Source organism: Marmota marmota, unplaced genomic scaffold (genome assembly GCF_001458135.2).
Source record: "Marmota marmota marmota unplaced genomic scaffold, marMar, whole genome shotgun sequence".
Lineage (NCBI taxonomy): Eukaryota > Metazoa > Chordata > Mammalia > Rodentia > Sciuridae > Marmota > Marmota marmota.
Genome location: NW_025999842.1, coordinates 29,850,204 through 29,867,736, shown reverse-complemented (window position 1 = coordinate 29,867,736; position 17,533 = coordinate 29,850,204).

Below are 17,533 nucleotides of genomic sequence, written 5' to 3'. Positions count from 1 at the left end.
AAGGAGGTGACCAAAAAGTAACCTCTTTCCTTCCCACTGTTAAAGTGAGCTAAGATTCCTCGGGGTTACTTTTTAGGAACTATGAAACACCTCTTCACTCCTTCAGTCTTTTCCTCTACCAGTTGTGCCATCTGCCAGGATGAGTCAGAGTCTTGCTGACTGATGACCACATATGGCTTCCCTTGGAAACATTGGAGACATTTCCCTCTCAAGTGACCCTCCTCTGTGCAGAATGATACTGGTTAGCTTCCTTTTCTCTAGGGCCTTCACAATCTCCCCAATTGGGAGGTTGGGTGACTCACTGGAGTTGTAGGTCCAATTTTCTCTGGGTCCTGGCTGACCTTTGAAGGCAAGGGCCAAAGCATCGGTTTTGTTTGTTTGTTTTTCCTTACACCTCTATTTTCTTTGACTTTGGTCTCCAAGTCTTGGTTGTTGAACACAGGTCATGTCCACCAGTCTTTTTTTTTTTTTTTTTTTGAGATAGGGTCTCACTAAGTAGCTTGGGGCCTTGAATTTGCTATCCTCCTGCCTCATCCTCATATTTGTTGGGATTATAGGTATACACTACCATGCCCCACTAGGTCCACCAATCTTGAAGTGGGAGTAGTTTTTATGTGTGTGTGTGTGTGTGTGTGCTTCTGGGGATTGAACCCAGGGCCTTGTGCATGTGAAGCAAACACTCTACCAACTGAGCTATATCCCCAGCCCTGGGAATAGTTTGTTTTAATTGTAACTTTTGGAATTTTACAATTACCCATTGCATTTAGTTGGGATCAGTATTAGTACTGGGAGTCAGTTTCATATTGTCCTGAGGGGCCAAAAATTGCGACATACGCAGTCTAGGGGAGAAATAAAGAATGTCCACGTGCTTTTGCCCCTTTCAATGCTTTATTCACTCAAATTACTCGATACAATTTCATTTTATAGGTTCTTAATAAAAAAAACGACAATCCTAATGCTAGGCACTGCAATAGACATAATCAGTTCACAGCAAACAATTCTAGATTAATTCTAGGCACTGCAAAACACACTTAATCATGACAGGCTAGTGACAGTCATTCCCTCTGCATGCTAAGTTCAAAAGTCTCAAGCCTTAGGCTTTATGTCCAGCAGATGCACACTCACTCAGACCGAGGTGATCAGGTCCAGAACCAAGGCAGGCTTTTCCTGGCGTGGAATGGACGACTGCTTGAGGAGAGGGTCCTAGGGAGAAGTTGTGGTTCTCACCAAGGTCCAGACAAGGTGGTAGAGTTTGAGAGCGGTGAGGATCATGCCGAGGATCAGGAAAAGATGACAAGTGATGGGATGTCAGGTCCTCATCAGGCTCTCCAGTGCATCCTTGTTTTGGCTGGCTGAATCCCTGTTCATCAGCTCTATTATTTATACTAAATTGGGGGCTTTTGACCCCTTTCAATCCTGATCAGCTACCACCAGATTTCTCCATGATATCATTGACCCTGGGGTCAGAAATATCTGGTCTGGTGGTCTCCACCCTGATCTTCCCTTCTTAATCTGGCAAAGACAGCCTGCTGGGGGCTTCACTCTGTTTATCAGGGTGAGGGGAAGTAAGTTGTTTGAGGCCATACTGCAGGGCTCTGTGGGTGTGCCTGATGAGACTGCAGGTTTCAAACTGGAGTTTTTAAAATCTAGTTGCTTAGGCTCAGGCCTAAGGCCATCCTCACACAGATCCCATCTGTCCTGTAGGTGATGGCTTACTATCTCTAGTTAACATAGGTTATTTTGTTAGAAGCTGTACTTCTGCAAAATACAGACAGTGGTTATAGGTTTATACAAAACAAAATTCACAAGAGTCATTAACAATTGATATTTTAGTATTAATTTAATTCAAATTATTTATTTATTTATTGTCACTGGGAGTTGAGCTCAGGGGTACTCGAGCACTGAGCTATATCCACAATCCTTTTATTATTTTTTACTCTGAAACAAGGTCTCACTGAAGCTGGTGGCCTCGAACTCATGCCTCAGCCTCCCCAATTGCTGGGATTTCTGGCATTTGCTGCAACCACTGTGCACAGTGATGTTTTAGTATTTAACTTACAAATGACTCAGATGTTCTCTCCATCAAATATATTTATAAACGTTTATCCTATTTACAGCAAACCTAACTTACCCATTTTTAACAGCTACTTTAAGATTACCCATGAATACCAGGATTTCAGACTAGTTAACATTTTAAGCCATTTTTTCCTGCTGAAGAAAAATCCTAAAAGCAATAAATTATTGTACTTTTTTTTTTTTTTTTTTTGTACTGGGGTAGTGGGGTTTGAACCCACCAGGGTTTGAACCACTGAGTTATATCCCAGCCCTTTAAATTCTTTTATTTTGAAACTGGATCTTGCTAAGTTGCTTAGAGCCTTGCTGAGTTGCTGAGGCTGGCCTCAAAACTTGCAATTCTGCCTCAGCCTCCAGAGTTGCTAGGATCATAGTTGTGTGCCACCATGCCCAGAAGGGGTACTTTAAACATTTTATTTTATTTTTTAATGTTTATTTTTTAGTTTTCGGCAGACACAACATCTTTGTTTGTATGTGGTGCTGAGGATCGAACCCGGGCCGCACGCATGCCAGGCGAGCACGCTACCGCTTGAGCCACATCCCCAGCCCACTTTAAACATTTTAATCGAAACAAATACAGTTCTGACTGGTTAGTAACCTAGGCAAAAAAAAAAGTGTGTGTTAATAATTTATCCTCCTGCCAAATTCAAATTAACCTATTTGTCAAAGATTTATTTAAGTTATGTGAACTAAAGCCATTTGGATTTATGTCTTTTTAAATTCATGTTTTTGGTTTTGGTACTGGGGATTGAACCCAGAGTTGTCTTTTACTAAGCCACATTCCCTTTTCATTTTTTTTATTTTGAGACATAGTCTCTAAATTACTGAGGCTGAATCCAAAAAACAAAACAAAACAAAACAAAATGTTCTCTTTGATATGCAGATACTGACTCACAATAGTGGTGTGGGGAGGTTCACCAGATTGGACAGGGGGAAGTGGGGTAAGGGAGAGGAAATGGGAATAGGAAAGATAGTAGAATGGATCAGACTTAACTTTCCTATATTCATATATGAATACACAACCAGTGTAACTCCATATTGTGTACAACCACAAAAATGGGAAGTTATACTCCAAATATGTATATGTCAAAATGCATTCTACTATCATGTATAACTAAAAAGAACAAATTAAAAAAAAATTTTTTTTTTTAAATGCTGTGGTTGGCCTCTAACTTGCAATCCTCATGTCTGAGCCTTCTGAGCCTCTGGGATTATAGTCATGCATGACTCATCTGGCTGTCTTTTTATAAACCAATTTGATACTATATAGATACAATATTCAATATACACATGTACACAAAAAATATAGACAGGAGAAAAAAATTTTATAATTTTCATTTAGATTTCCTACTTGCCATTTTTCAAAATAGCTAGATGGTTGATGTGATTATCATATCTGTAAGCAATCCTTAATCTTTTTTTTTTTTTTTTTAGTAGTGAGGATTAAATCCAGGGGTGCTTAACCACTGAGCCACATCCCCAGCCCTTTTTATTTTTTATTTTGAGATAGGGTTTCACTAAGTGAATTCCTTAGGGCCTCAGGATGTTGCTGGGATCACAGGTGTGCACCACTACACCCAGCACCATTCAAATTATTAATCTATTAAATGGATCGATCCAATGATTAGGTTAAGGCTCTCTTTTTTTTATTTTTAATTTTATTTAGTTGTCAATGGACCTTTATTTTATTTATTTATATGTGGTGCTGAGAATCCAAGCCAGTGCTTCACACATGCTGGGCAAACACTCTACCACTGAGCCACAATCCCAGCCCCAAGTTATAGCTCTCTTAATCTAATCACTTCCTCTTTTGCATTAACACAGAATTTTTGGGAACGCCTCATATCCAAATCATAACAGTTAAGAAGTTATGGGTTAACAAAATGAGAAAATTTAAAAATCAGATTAAAAAGAACCCTGTTAGAGACAAACTTAATAGTTTTTGTGGGCACTGTTGGAGCTAGTAAAGAAAAATATGTAATTTTGGGGAGGTAATTAATTTTAATTGTAATCAATAGAGGTATCATTAAAAAAACAGAATATAATTGCTGAAAAATGCAAATGGGGTGTTGGGTGCAATATTTAAAATGCTACCACTAGGAGGAGACAAATGAATTAAAAATCGTAAAATCTGCTCATATTCCTTTGGAACATGTTATCTAAATGAAGAAAAGCCTATATGAAAAAATATTTTTAGTAGTAGCAGAATTCTAGTAAGGCAGCCTTTAGTATTAATATTTGTTTTTTGTTTTTTGTGTTTTTTTTTAAAGAACATTTTGGGGCTAAGGTTGTGCCTCAATGGTAGAGCATTTGCCTAGCATGTGTGAGGCACTGGGTTCGATTCTCAGCACCACATATAAATAAAAAAAAAAAAGATCCATTGACAACTAAAAAAATATTTTAAAAAATGAACATTTGCCAGTCACTGTGGTGCCCACCTGTAATCCCAGTGACTCAGGAGGCTGGGACAGGATGATCACAAGTTCATAGCCAGCCTTAGCAATTTAGTGAGGCGCTAAGCAACTTAACAAGACCCTGTCTCAAAATAAAAAATAAAAAGGGCTTGGGCTGGGATCGTGGCTCAGTGGTAGAGCACTCGCCTAGCATGGGCCGGACCCGGGTTCGATCCTCAGCACCACATAAAAATAAAGGCATTGTGTTGTGTCCATCTACACCAAAAAATAAATATTAAAAAAAATATTAAAAAAAAAAAGGGCTGAGGATGTGGCTCAGTGCTTCAGTAGGTTGCTGCCAGGTATAATGATGCCTGCCTATGATTACAGGAAACTCCTGAAGCAGGAGATCACAAGTTTGAGGCCAGCTTCAGGAATTTAGTGAGACCCTGTCCCCCAAAAAAATTCCTTTTAAAGGGCTGGAGATGTAACCCAGAGGTGAAGCACCCCTGGGTTCTATACCTAGTACCCACCCCACCCCATCCCCCAAAAAAGAAGAAGTTGAAAATGCAGAATGCTCAAGTCCCATACCCAGAGTTTGTGGTACAGCATGTCTGCTATAGGACTGGACAAGAAAAAAAAAATTATCTATTTTTTTCACTGAGCTGCATCCCCAACATTTTTATTTATTTTATTTTGAGACAGGGTCTTGCTAGGTTGCTTAGGATTTAGCTAAGTTGCTGAGGCTGGCTTCAAACTTTTGATCCCCTTGCCTCAGCCTACCAAGCCACTGGGATTAGAGGTGTACACCACTGCTACCAGTGAAAATGTACATTTCTAACAATTTCTGAGGTGATACTGATGTTCTGGTCTGGGAAATACACTTTGAAATCCACTGTGCTAGATGACAATAGAAGTAAACATTTGCCAACAGCCAGATTCAATTAAGTACTGAGAACATGCTAAGCAAAGTATCCAGTTTGCTAGAAAGTAACTTAGTATTAGAAATAAGACTAAAATAATTTTTTTTGAGGGCCTTGAATTAACAAGAAAGTGTTTCATACTGTATTCCGTAGCATGCATTATCACTGGAAACTTCTGGAGCTGTGGTGAGGCAGTGGTGAAGTAATAGCATATAGAGAGACTGAGGGTGAGGGGACCAAGATGCAGTCTACAAGAGTCTTCAACTAGGGCACAGGAACCTTATATGAAGCTCCTGATAAACAAAAAGTGTTCCCAAACCATCAATTTGGTTCACTGACCCATAACCAAAAGCATTCTTTTTATGTTAAAACAAAAATAGATGGAGGAGGGCTGAGGATGTAGTCAGTGACAGAGTGTTTGCTTAGCATGCATGAGGCCCTGGGTAAGATCCCCAACATCACACCAAAAAAAAAAAAAAAGAGGAGAAAAAAAAAAAGGTGAAGGAAATTGCAAAATCTACATAACTGTTTAAGATGCCAGAGTCTACTAATGAATTTCTCTAAAGTGGAAAAAAGATTTATAAGCTATTTAGAGCTTTATCTGTGAGGGTACCCTCCTTCCCATTCTTTTATTTTATTTTTTTCCCTGCAGTTACAGCTACGTTTGTGAAAAAACTTGGGAAATTCTTGTCAAAAGTAAATGAAGTTTGGAACATCACAGTGACACCTGTAGTTGGAAAAGTGCCAAATGTCAGTAGTCCCTGTGATGTTGTAGAATCTACAGAATTTGGCTTTTCTTTTTTTCAGTACTGGAAATTGAACTCAGGGGTGCTCTACCACTGAGCTATATCCCAGCCCTTTTCATTTCTTATTTTGACAAAGGGTGTCATCAAATTGCCCAGACTGGCCTCAAATTTGTAATTCTTTTTCCTTAGCCTCCAGAGTTGCAGGGATTACAGGCATATGCCCACAGACAATAGGACTGGCTTCTAATTAGATGGAGTAGGATGAGTGAAAAGAGAAGAGGAATAGATGAAAGCGGGGGGGATCCAAATTACTATGATTAGCCACCTGGATGGATGGTTAAGTAGTTTTTATTTGTGTTTTGTAAGGAGCAACAATAAAACAACATAAAGCCAGGAATGGGCACATGCCTGTAATTCCACCTGCTGGGTAGGCTAACCCAGAAGGATTACAAGTGTGAGGCCAGTTTTGGCAATTTAGTGAGACACTGTCTCAAAACTAAAAAGAACTGGGAATATAGATCAGTAGTAAAGCATTCCAGGTTCTATCCCCATTACTGTCGGTGGGGGGTGGGTAAAAAAAGAGAGAAAAAAAGAAAAGAAATAAGAAAAATATGTGTGAGGCTTTGGGTTCAATCCCTAGCATAGAATTTTTAGAAAAGAGAGTAATAAAAAGCAAAAGAGGGGCACTGGGGATATAGGTCAGTTGGTACAGTGCCTGCCTTACATTCACAAGTCCCTGGGTTCAATCCACAGCTCTGCAAAAAAAGAAAGAAAGAAAGATGAAAAGAAACTGGTGTGAGAGGATAAATGTTGAGCTTGGCCTTGGACACTGAATGTGATTTTGTGGGAGGACTCAGATGGAGCTAGTTGCTAGTAGTTGACTACTACATGGAACCAAAGAGAATTTAGAAGTTGTTAATTCCAGAGTTCCAGAGTCATTTTTTTTTTTTTAAGTCAGAGGCACTTAACCACTGAACCACATCCCCAGACCAGTTTTACTTATTTATTTTTTTAAAGTTTGAGACAGGGTCTCACTAAATTGTTGAGGCTGGCTTTGAATTTGCAATCCTCCTGCCTCAGCCTCCCAAGCCACTGGAATTACACGTGTGGGCCACTGTTCTGGGACTGTGGCTCCCAGAGTCATCATTACAAAAAAGGTTGACGTTTTATTTCAAAAAGCTGGTCCTAAGAGGTTTTAGTTAGGTGGGTTTCTCAAACCAAAGGGTAGGAGGCCTTGGTAGGAAGGAAATATCAATGTGGAAAAACAATATTTAAATGACATGGACTTGAAGCCAAAATGTTTAGAAATGTCCCAGAGTTTAGTTTAACCTGATAACCAAAGAAAAGAAATGGTAATTCTTTAGGGAAACCATAAGGCATTTAGGGCTGTCTGTGGGGAAAAAGATATTTGGGCAGCTATGTAAACATGTGGTGACACAGAACAAAAAAATTTTCTATAGATCTTCAGGTATGGGGACACAAAACCCTGGATAAGGCAGTAATTGAGGAAAAGAAAAGGAGAGGTCAGAGACATTCCAGTGGAAAAAGTAATAGGACTTGGATGATTGCCCAAACAAAGAGGCCAGTAAGAGAAGGAAACTGGGGGGAAAAAAATCTAATTATGAGCCTGAGAGTCAGTTTAGAAGTATGGTATTGGCAACATGAAGTAGCTTGCCCCAGGTGCTCTGTCCAAACAGATAAAAGAATGATTAACCAGGCCATGGGTTCTCAAGTGTGGTTCCCAGGCCACTGGAGTCAGCAGTATCTGAAATTCTGTTAAAAATGCAAATTCTCAGGTCTTACCCAAGACTACAGAATCAGAAACCCTAGGAATAGGCTGACAAATCATGCCTTAAGCTCTCCAGGTGGTTCTGATTGATGCACATATAAATTTGAAAACTAAGCTAGGCCAGTCCAATTTTTTTTTTCCTTTCAAGAATTTGCCCTGGGATATACAGAGAGAATCAGTCTGTTGATTGAGGTGAGAGAAGCTGAAAGTTGGTTACAAAGAGATTATGAGTAAGCTGGAATAATGAATAAGCTGAAGTAAGCAGAGGCTATGACTAAATGAGGTTTTTGGCTGTTAGTCACAGAGTCAGAGGAATGGGGACACACACCCTTGTGGTTGGGGAGTACTGCATGCCTGCTGCAGCCCCAGGTGACATATCAACCTGGTTCCTAAGTGTGAACAGAACCTGTTAACTTCCATGTTCATTTTTGTTCCCAACTAAAATCCAACTATGTTGCTATTCTTAGGATTCTATGATCCTCTTATCTCCTTTATTCTCATGTAGACCCTTAAAATAGACTTCCCAGTACTTGAGGTGGCCTGAGTGAATCTGAGTTTCCAAAGCACTAAAAGCTGATATAGCTCCAAAGTAGACTGAACAAAAGTTTAAATGAATGAAAGAATTATTTATAAAAAAATTATGGACATTTTAAAAATTATTTTTTAATGCCAGACATGGTGGTGCATACCTGCAATCCCAGAGGTTAAGGAGGCTGAGGAAAGAGGATCAAAAGTTCAAAGCCAGCTCAGCAATTTAGTAAGGCCCTAAGCAACTTAACAAGACCCTGTCTCAAAATAAAAAATAAAAAGGGCTGGGGAGGTGGCTCAGTGGTTAAGTGCCCCTGGGTTCCATCCCTGGTACAAAAAAAAAAAAAAAAAATTAAAATAAATTTAATGTCTTAGTTTTTGTCTTGGTTTTGTTTTATACTGAAGATTGAAGGCAGAGTGCTTTGCCACTGAACTACACCTCCAGCCCTTTTTATTTATTTTTTTATTTATTAATATTATTTTTTGGTACCAGGGATTGAACCCAGGGGAGCTTAACCACTGAACCACATCCCAAGCCTACTTTTTATTTTTTATTTAGAGACAGGTTGCTTAGAGCCTTACTAAATTGATGAGGTTGGCTTTGAACTTTTGATCCTCCTGCCTCATCCTCCCAAGCCTCTGGGATTACAGTTGTGTGCCAGCACGCCCAGCGGCCCTTTTTATTGTTTATTCTGAGGCAGGGAAATTGCGCAGGCTGGTCTCAAACTTGCAATCCTCCTGCCTCAGCCTTTGGAGTAGCTGGAATTACAGGTGTGTACCACCACAGTAGGCAGTACTATTACTTTTGTGACTGAAATGTCTCTTGATCTCTCATTGTCCTCGGCCACTGACTTAATCCACATTTAAACTTCCCACCCTTAATTTCATTGTCTTCTGTATAGAATGTCTTTATTTATTATGTTTCATATTAATTTAAACTAATAACAATCATACAGTTCAAATAGAATTGTAAGCATAAATAGTTTCCATCAACTGTTAATAAATGAGGTAGCAAGCAGCCTTGCTAGTTTGTCTTGTCAATTATTACTTTAGCCAGGAGTCTTAAGAGTTCATCTGGTAAAAGGATTGAATTAGAAGAGGCATCTCTATATTCCTTTCCATCTTGACATTGCCTATGCCATTTTGTTTTATCATCTTAATTGCATTACCCTTATTGTATTTTTAAAATATTTCTTATTTAAATAGCTTGGTGTTGTCAAATTAAGGTTTTATTATCAATACATTGCAAGAAAGAAAGTAAAAGTCCTGAGAACAAAACTTCCAAGGCTGGGGGTGGTGTATTGAATGAAGGGCTAGATGAGTCAATTAAATAATCTTAAACTGGTTTAACTCAAAGAAATTTGAGGGAAGTGCTTAACTATAATTTAAAATATGGTGGTACATGGCCATAATCCCAGTGACTCCAGAGGCTGAGGCAGGAAGATCACATGCTCTGCTACTGAATTATACTTCCAGCCTTGAATCCCTTTTAGTCTACACACAAAGTTCTTAGAATTAATACAGTTGTGCTGGGCATGGAGGCACATGCCTATAACCCTAGTTACTTGGGAGGATGAGGCAGGAGGATTGCAAGTTCTAGGCCAGCTTTGGCAATTTAGGAAAACTGTCTCAAAATAAAAGTAAAAAGGGATAAGAATGTTGCTCCACGGTAAAACACACCTGGGTTCAGTCCCCAGTAGCACACCCACACATAAAAAGAATTAATACAATTGTGAGTTTATAGCTGGTACTTAATCAATGCTTCTTGAGTAGATGAATAAATGGCAAGAAACATGTTTTTCCATAAGTCAATATTTATCAGTGTAGTATTAAATCCTTTATAATAAATAAAAACACTTGAAATCCTCATTAAAATATAGATTGGGGGCTGGAGTTGTGGCTCAGTGGTAGAGTACTTGGCTAGCATGTGTGAGGCACTGGGTTCAATTCTCAACAACACATATAAATAAATAAATAAAATAAAGGTCCATCAACATAAAAAAAAAATAAAATAAAAATAAATAGATAGGAGGGCTGGGGTTGTAGCTCAGTGATAGAATGCTTGCCTAGCATGTGTGAGGCATTGAGTTTGATCCTCAGCACCACATAAAAATAAATAAAATAAAGGTATAAAAATATACATATATATTGGAGCTGAGAATGGTGGCACACACCTGTAATCCCAACTACTAGGGAGACTAAAGCAGGATTGCAAGTTTGAGGCCAGCCTAGGCAACTTAGCAAGAACTTGTTTCAAAATAAATAAAAATATCTGAGTGATACAGTAGTTCAGTAGTACAGCACATCTGGGTTCAGTCCCCAGTGTATAAATATAGATAGATAGATATTGATATTGATATGTAGATAGATTGAATTAGGAGTATAGCTCAGTGGTACAGTTCCTGGGTTTGACTCCCAGTACCTTCAAAACATATACATAATAAAAACATAAAATTTTCAGTCATACTACAAATCTAGAATCAGATTGGGGAATAGGGTGCACAGACCAGAAATATACATTTTTTTTCTACTGGGGATTGAACCCATGGGGAGTTTACCACTGAGCTACATCCCCAATCCCTTTTATTTATTTATTTATTTTTGAGACAGGATCTTGCTAAGTTGCTGAGGGTCTGCTAAGATGCTGAGACTGACTTCAAACTTAGGATCCTACCTCAACCTCTCGGGTAGCTGGCATCATAGGCAAATGCCACCGATTCCAAGAAATACACACTTTAAATAAGTGTCTTACGTGATTCTGATGCTTTCTTGTTTGATCACTGCTGCCCTATGTATAAAGAAGGACTAATAAATAAGTGTCATGAAGGTAACTGCTCAGCAGTTACAACTAATGGATGCTTGCACCCAAGTTCTTGAGTTCATCACAACTCAATACTTACTAAATGTATATTGTTTAACTTCCAGTGCCTCAGTTTCCTCATCTACAAAATGAGAAGAATAGAATAATTATCTCATAAGTGGTTGGGAGCATTAAACAATTCCATGTATGTAAGGTGCTTGAAACAGAGCCTGACACATTATAAACACTACGTGTATGTTTCTGTTAACAGAATTTTAGGTGTCCAGGGCTGGGGATGTAGCTCAGTGGCAGTGTGCTTGCCTAGCAGGCATGAGGCCCTGGGCTCAATCCCCTGTACCACATAATAATACTAATAACAATAAATGTTAAGGAAATAAAAACAAATAACTACTTTCTAACAAAGTAGTTCTTTCTGCCAGGTGTGGTGGCATATTCCTGTAATCCAGGGGCTCTGGAGGCTGAGGTAAGAGGATTTTAAGTTCAAAGCCAGCCTCCCCAACTTATCAAGGTCCTAAGCAACTTGGTGAAACTCTTTCCGAAAAAAAATAAAATAAAAAGGTCTGGGGATGTGACTCAGTAGTTAAGCACCCTTGGGTCCCATCCCTGGCACACACATACAAAAAAAGTTTATTTCTGTATAAAACTGATATATTATAGAAAACTCAACCCATAGAGTTGTCCTTTCTTCTTTTCTGTTTTAGAGAAGTAGACACTTCAAACAAAGCTATTGCCTTATTACAGGGTAAAAAGCACAAGGAAAACTAAGATCATTGCCACATGCTGATGAGCCAGAGGATCAGTACTCAAATCTTTTGTATAGCTTCCCCATAATTAAAAATCACATAAAAAGGGCAGGGATTCAAATGAGTTCACCGTGTTTTCTCACTTACCAGAAAGTGTTTGGTAGCTACGAAGAATAACAAAACACAAAGTCTATTGTAGCAACAATCCTTTGGCCAAGTCATCTCCTGTCCCATGTCTGTGGAGACTGTGTTAATTCCAGGGCCTCTTCTTCCTTCCTCCTCTTGTCTCCAGGAGGTGTGCTAGCCTCTGATAGATGGAAAACAGCCCCAAGACCAAACCAGAGAGTTTATAACCCCCTGACCCTACCCTTCATAGAGTGAGGTGAGTGTTGGCAACTGATCACTCAAGGATGGGACCTTGAGAGCAGATATGCCTAGGAAGATCAGGAGAGTTTTTCTACAATGCATTCCTTGTTAGTGTGTGAATCTAGACTGGATGTGATTACTTGACTCTTAAAATTAGGCTTTCTTCTTGCCATGTGATTTCTGGAATGTTACTTGCGATTAGAATTTCTATTACCCTGTTTGCAAAAGGAACTTAAAATAGAAAGTTAGTATTAGAAGGAACTTTAGGACAATTTAATGTAACTGCTTAAGTTCTGTAAAGAGGATGAATCCAGAGAAGTTGAGGAACTTATTCAAGGTCAATGAGCTTGAAAAGTGGTTGGTCCAGAAATAAACCTTGAAGAGCTAAGTTAATTTTGCTATTAACTAGGGTCTAAAATAGGGAAATTACTGAAATTTTTGCTTAAAGTCCAAACATTTAAATGGTATTTTACTTTCTGGCTATCTAGCTGGTAGATAAAAAACACAAAGTATTATTTTCTCCCATTTTATCCAATGAGAGTATAATAGAGGCTTTTATAAACACAAAAGAAAAAGGAACACTTTGACACTCTTGGTGGGATTGTAAATTAGCACAACCACTATGGGAATCATTGTGGAGCTTCCTCAAAAGACTAGGAATAGGGGCTGGGGTTGAAGCTCAGTGGTAAATCACTTGCCTGGTATATGTGAGGCACTAGGTTCAATCCTCAGCACCACATAAAAATAAATAAATAAAGGTATTGTGTCCATTTACAACTAAAAATATTTTTAAAAGAGAGAGAGAGAGAGAGAGATAGTAAGAATGGGCTGGTCATGGTGGCATAGGCCTGTAATCCTAGCAGCTTGAGAGGCTGAAGTATGAGGATCATAAATTTAAAGCCAGCTTCATCAATTTAGGGAGGCCCTAAGAAACTAAGTGAGACCCTGTCTCAATAAAACGAGCTGGGATGTGGCTCAGTGATTAAGCACCCCTGGATTCAATACATAGTAGCAAAAAAAAAAAAGACTGGGAATGGAACCACAATGTGACGCAACTGTACACTCCTCGGTATTTATTCTAAAGCACAACTTAGGATAGCCAAACTATAGAACCAACTTAGGTGTTCATCAACAGATGAATGGATAAAGAAAATGTGATGTATGTACACAATGGAGTTATTATTTCACCACAAAGAAAAATGAAATTATGTAATTTGCAGGAAAATGGATGGAACTTGAGAACATTGTTAAGTGAAATAAGTCAAACTCAGAAGGTCAAGGGTCACATGTGTGGAAGCTACAGAGGAAAGAGAAAAAGAAAGGTGGGTGGGGTGGATCTCATGAAAATTGGAGGGACATAGTTCAGAAAACGGACCAGGGGAAAGGAGGAGAGAGGAAAGGGTAAATACTGGGGAATGTTACTGGCCAAATTATATAGTTATATGTGTATATATATGAATGTATTACAACAAATCCCACCGTAATCCCAGCGGCTTTGTGTACAACTATAATGCACCCAAAAAAAGGTGGGAAAAAATATAAAAAAAATCTATACACTTAAGTGCTCATGAATACATATTTTCATAATTTCAGATCATATCATTTTAATTGGTGTTTTAATTAATCTTGATTCTTTTTTAAAACAATAACTCCATTATAGTATATGAATTATATCTCAACTAAAATGATTCTAACTTTCACTCACCAAATGTATATTTTATTTGCATGAATTTTAAATATACTTAAAGATTTTTAAACTTAACTTAGATAAACAGAAAAGTATCACAGGGCTGCCAGCACCCTGCCAGGGCAGTTTCATGCTCAGGAGGTGATGAACCACCTGAGAAAAAATAAAGTCTGAAATAGCTAGTGAAGAAATAAGAGACAGAGCCAAGAGTTAGATAAAGAGGAAGCAGAGCACCTGATAGGTCCAGTCCACATGGAGCTGGAACTGAACAACTAGAAAATGTCTCTGGTTCTTTATTTAAGGGAGAGTTTATCAAAGGCAGGGATAAGGTTTCAGCGAGAGGAGTCTTTCTTCTGGTGTGGCAGGGGACTTGCAGCAAATAGGTTGATTGGCATCTTGGCAAGCCATGAGTGTCTATGTGGCTCCAGCAGGTCATCACAACTCCAGTGCAGCACTGAACCTGTCAAAGCTAGGTAGGAATTCACAAGTACTGAGTGATCTCACCAGAATAAGTGCTGCTCTGAGTTCCCAGATACCAGACTTTTCCATCTAATGGCTTCCATGGCGATTTTAGTTCATGCACAGTTCACAGGTGGCTTCTGACAGAAAATTTGCAAAATAGTTCAAAGGTTCTCCAAGTAATCTTCACATTACAACATATATGTATACATATGATATATATACCTATTTATAGCATATGTATGTATAAATAATATACACATATACAAATGTATATGTACATTTATTTATTTATATACTTTTTTCTGAAACATTTGAGAATAAGTTTCAGACATAATGCCCTTCTAACCTTATTATTATTATTATTATTTTGGTACTGGGCTAACTTTAATTCTTTTTTTTTTTTTTAGATATACACGAGGGTTTATTTGTCAGAACTGACAAATAAAGGCCATCTCTCCATAGAACGAGACAGGCAAGGGCTAACTTTAATTCTTAACTGGAAAAATATATTGTACCCAGTAACCCAAGTAACTATAGAGTAATCTAGTATCGGTCTTTTCAGCAACACCCACTCAGACAGATAATAATCATTGTTGATAACATCATTTTCAAATTGTAGCATCTTCTGACTTGAACAATGGCAGATAAAAATCTAGCCATAAGAACAATTAGTATAGTCTTTTAGCTCAATAGATATTTTGCTGAAGAGTACACTGGTGCTCCAGTGGATGGGAAAAAAGAAAAAAAAACTGTTTATATTTTGTTCATTTGAGAGTTGCCAAACTCAACAAAGATCTTTTTTCTTCCTTATTTTCTCGTTATACACTGAAGCATTTTCTTTCATAGTGAGAATTCAATGGAAATTGTATTTTCTTATAGATGAAGGAACGAAAGATCAATTCAAAGATTTAAAATGATGATTTCTGGGCTGGGATTGTGGTTCAGCGGTAGAGCACTCACCTAGCACATGCAAGGTCCTGGGTTCAATCCTCAGCACCACATAAAAAAAATAAATAAAATAAAGATATTTTAAAAAATAGAATAAAATGATGACTTCTAAACTAAGAATTCAGTTTTGTCAGAGGTTGTGGCTCAGCAGTAGAGCGCATGCCTCACACGTGCGAGACCCTGGGTACGATCCTCAGCACCACATAAAAATAAATAAGTGAAATAAAGATATTGTGTCCAACTACAAGATAAATATTTTTTAAAAAAGAATTCAGTTTTGTCTTCTGTAGTTTCACTATTGTGGTACCTTGTTAGTTGCTTTTTGTTTTGTTGAAGCTGTAGTAAGATTGGAGAGTGTCAAATAGGCATTGAACTAAGTAGAAGTTTTTCTTCCAGTTGCCTGTCTGGTGCATTGTCTTCCAATGCTGTTTGCAAAAAGTGGATGCTTGCAGTACCTGTCACTTTGAATATGTTCTAGACAGATGTCCACGTGAATCCTGAGTCCCCTGACATCAACAGCCATAAGCCTTGTGAGATTATATTAAGGACACAGTGGACATTTAACACAGGCGCTCTTATATTAACACTGCCATAGGAACTCTGAGTAGCAACTGAGGAAAGATAATTAATTATAATACTTGGCACTTATTAAGCACACTGGATTTCTAGTACTATCCTGTGTGAACATTGCACCCTTGTGTAGGAAGTTAATTCTCATCACCCTATAGATCAGAGTAATATAATCAGATGCAAAATGTCCTGCTGTAAGCCAAACTCGTTTCTATGAGCAAGAGTTTTATGGCAACAATTTAATAGCAACAATTAAACTCTTATTCTTGTTTCTAAGCATAAACCTTTGGAACACACCTATTTCTCATAGTTAAGAGAACAAATTTGTGAACACACCTAACCTCAACTATAACATCATCATTTTGTGCTTCTCAGTGTGAAACTGGCTTCCTACCAGATGAACAGAACATGATTTCTGTTTTAGTAATGTCTAATATTGTGAGGTTACCACCATCTTTCTGGTGCCAAGGTAGTTTTGGTTAAGGTCTGAGGAAAAATACAATGTGAACATAAGTAAAACCCACAACATTTTTGTTGCACCGATAGTCAAAAGACTAATGACCAGCATGGTGGCACATGCCAGTAATCCCAGTGGCTTGGCAGGCTGAGACAGGATGATTAAGAGCTCAAAGCCAGCCTCAGCAAAACCGAGGCACTAAGCAACTCAGTGAGACCCTGCCTCTAAATAAAAATATAAAATAGGGCTGGGGATGTGGCTCAGTGGTTGAGTGCCCCTAAATTCAATCCCTGATACCTCTCTCCCTCACAAAAAAAGACTAATGGTAAAAACTAATTATGTTGCCAGTGCAAGGATACACAGTGTTGGTTAATATTTATTAAGCATTGCTGATGCATGATACTTCTTTAAATTCATGGTAATGGGAATTGAACCCAGGGATGCTCTACCACAGAACTATATCCCCAGACCTTTTTATTTTTTGAGACAGGATCTTGCTATGTTGATCAGGCTGACCTCAAACTTGTGATCCTCCCTCCTCAGCCTCCTGAGTCACTGGGAGCATGATACTCTTGTATGTATTCATGAATGTGGAAATAAATTTAAATGTTGATGATACAATTTGATTAGGTTGCATTATGATTTATGAAGCTGTGATTTTTCCTCAAGATATTTCTTTTCATACTTTCATTGATGCAGAGTAGCAACTAGTTAAGAATGAGAGCACTTGATGTTAAATAAAAATTTCCAGTAGAAAAAAAAAATCTCTGGGGCTGGAGGAATAACAGTGGTAGAGCAAGTGTTTAGCATGTACAAGGCCTGGACTTGATTCCTAGCACCAAAATAAACAATAAAAAGCAAAACTTTTAAGTGTTCTCACTGGGGTTTCCCTTTATTTTCACTTCATTTTTTAAAAAGTGACATTTGGGGTAGGGGGTATAGCTCAGTTGATAGAGTGCTTGTTTCACAAGCCCAAGGCCCTGGGTTCAATCCCTAGCACCAAAAAAAAAAAAAAAAAAAAAAAAAA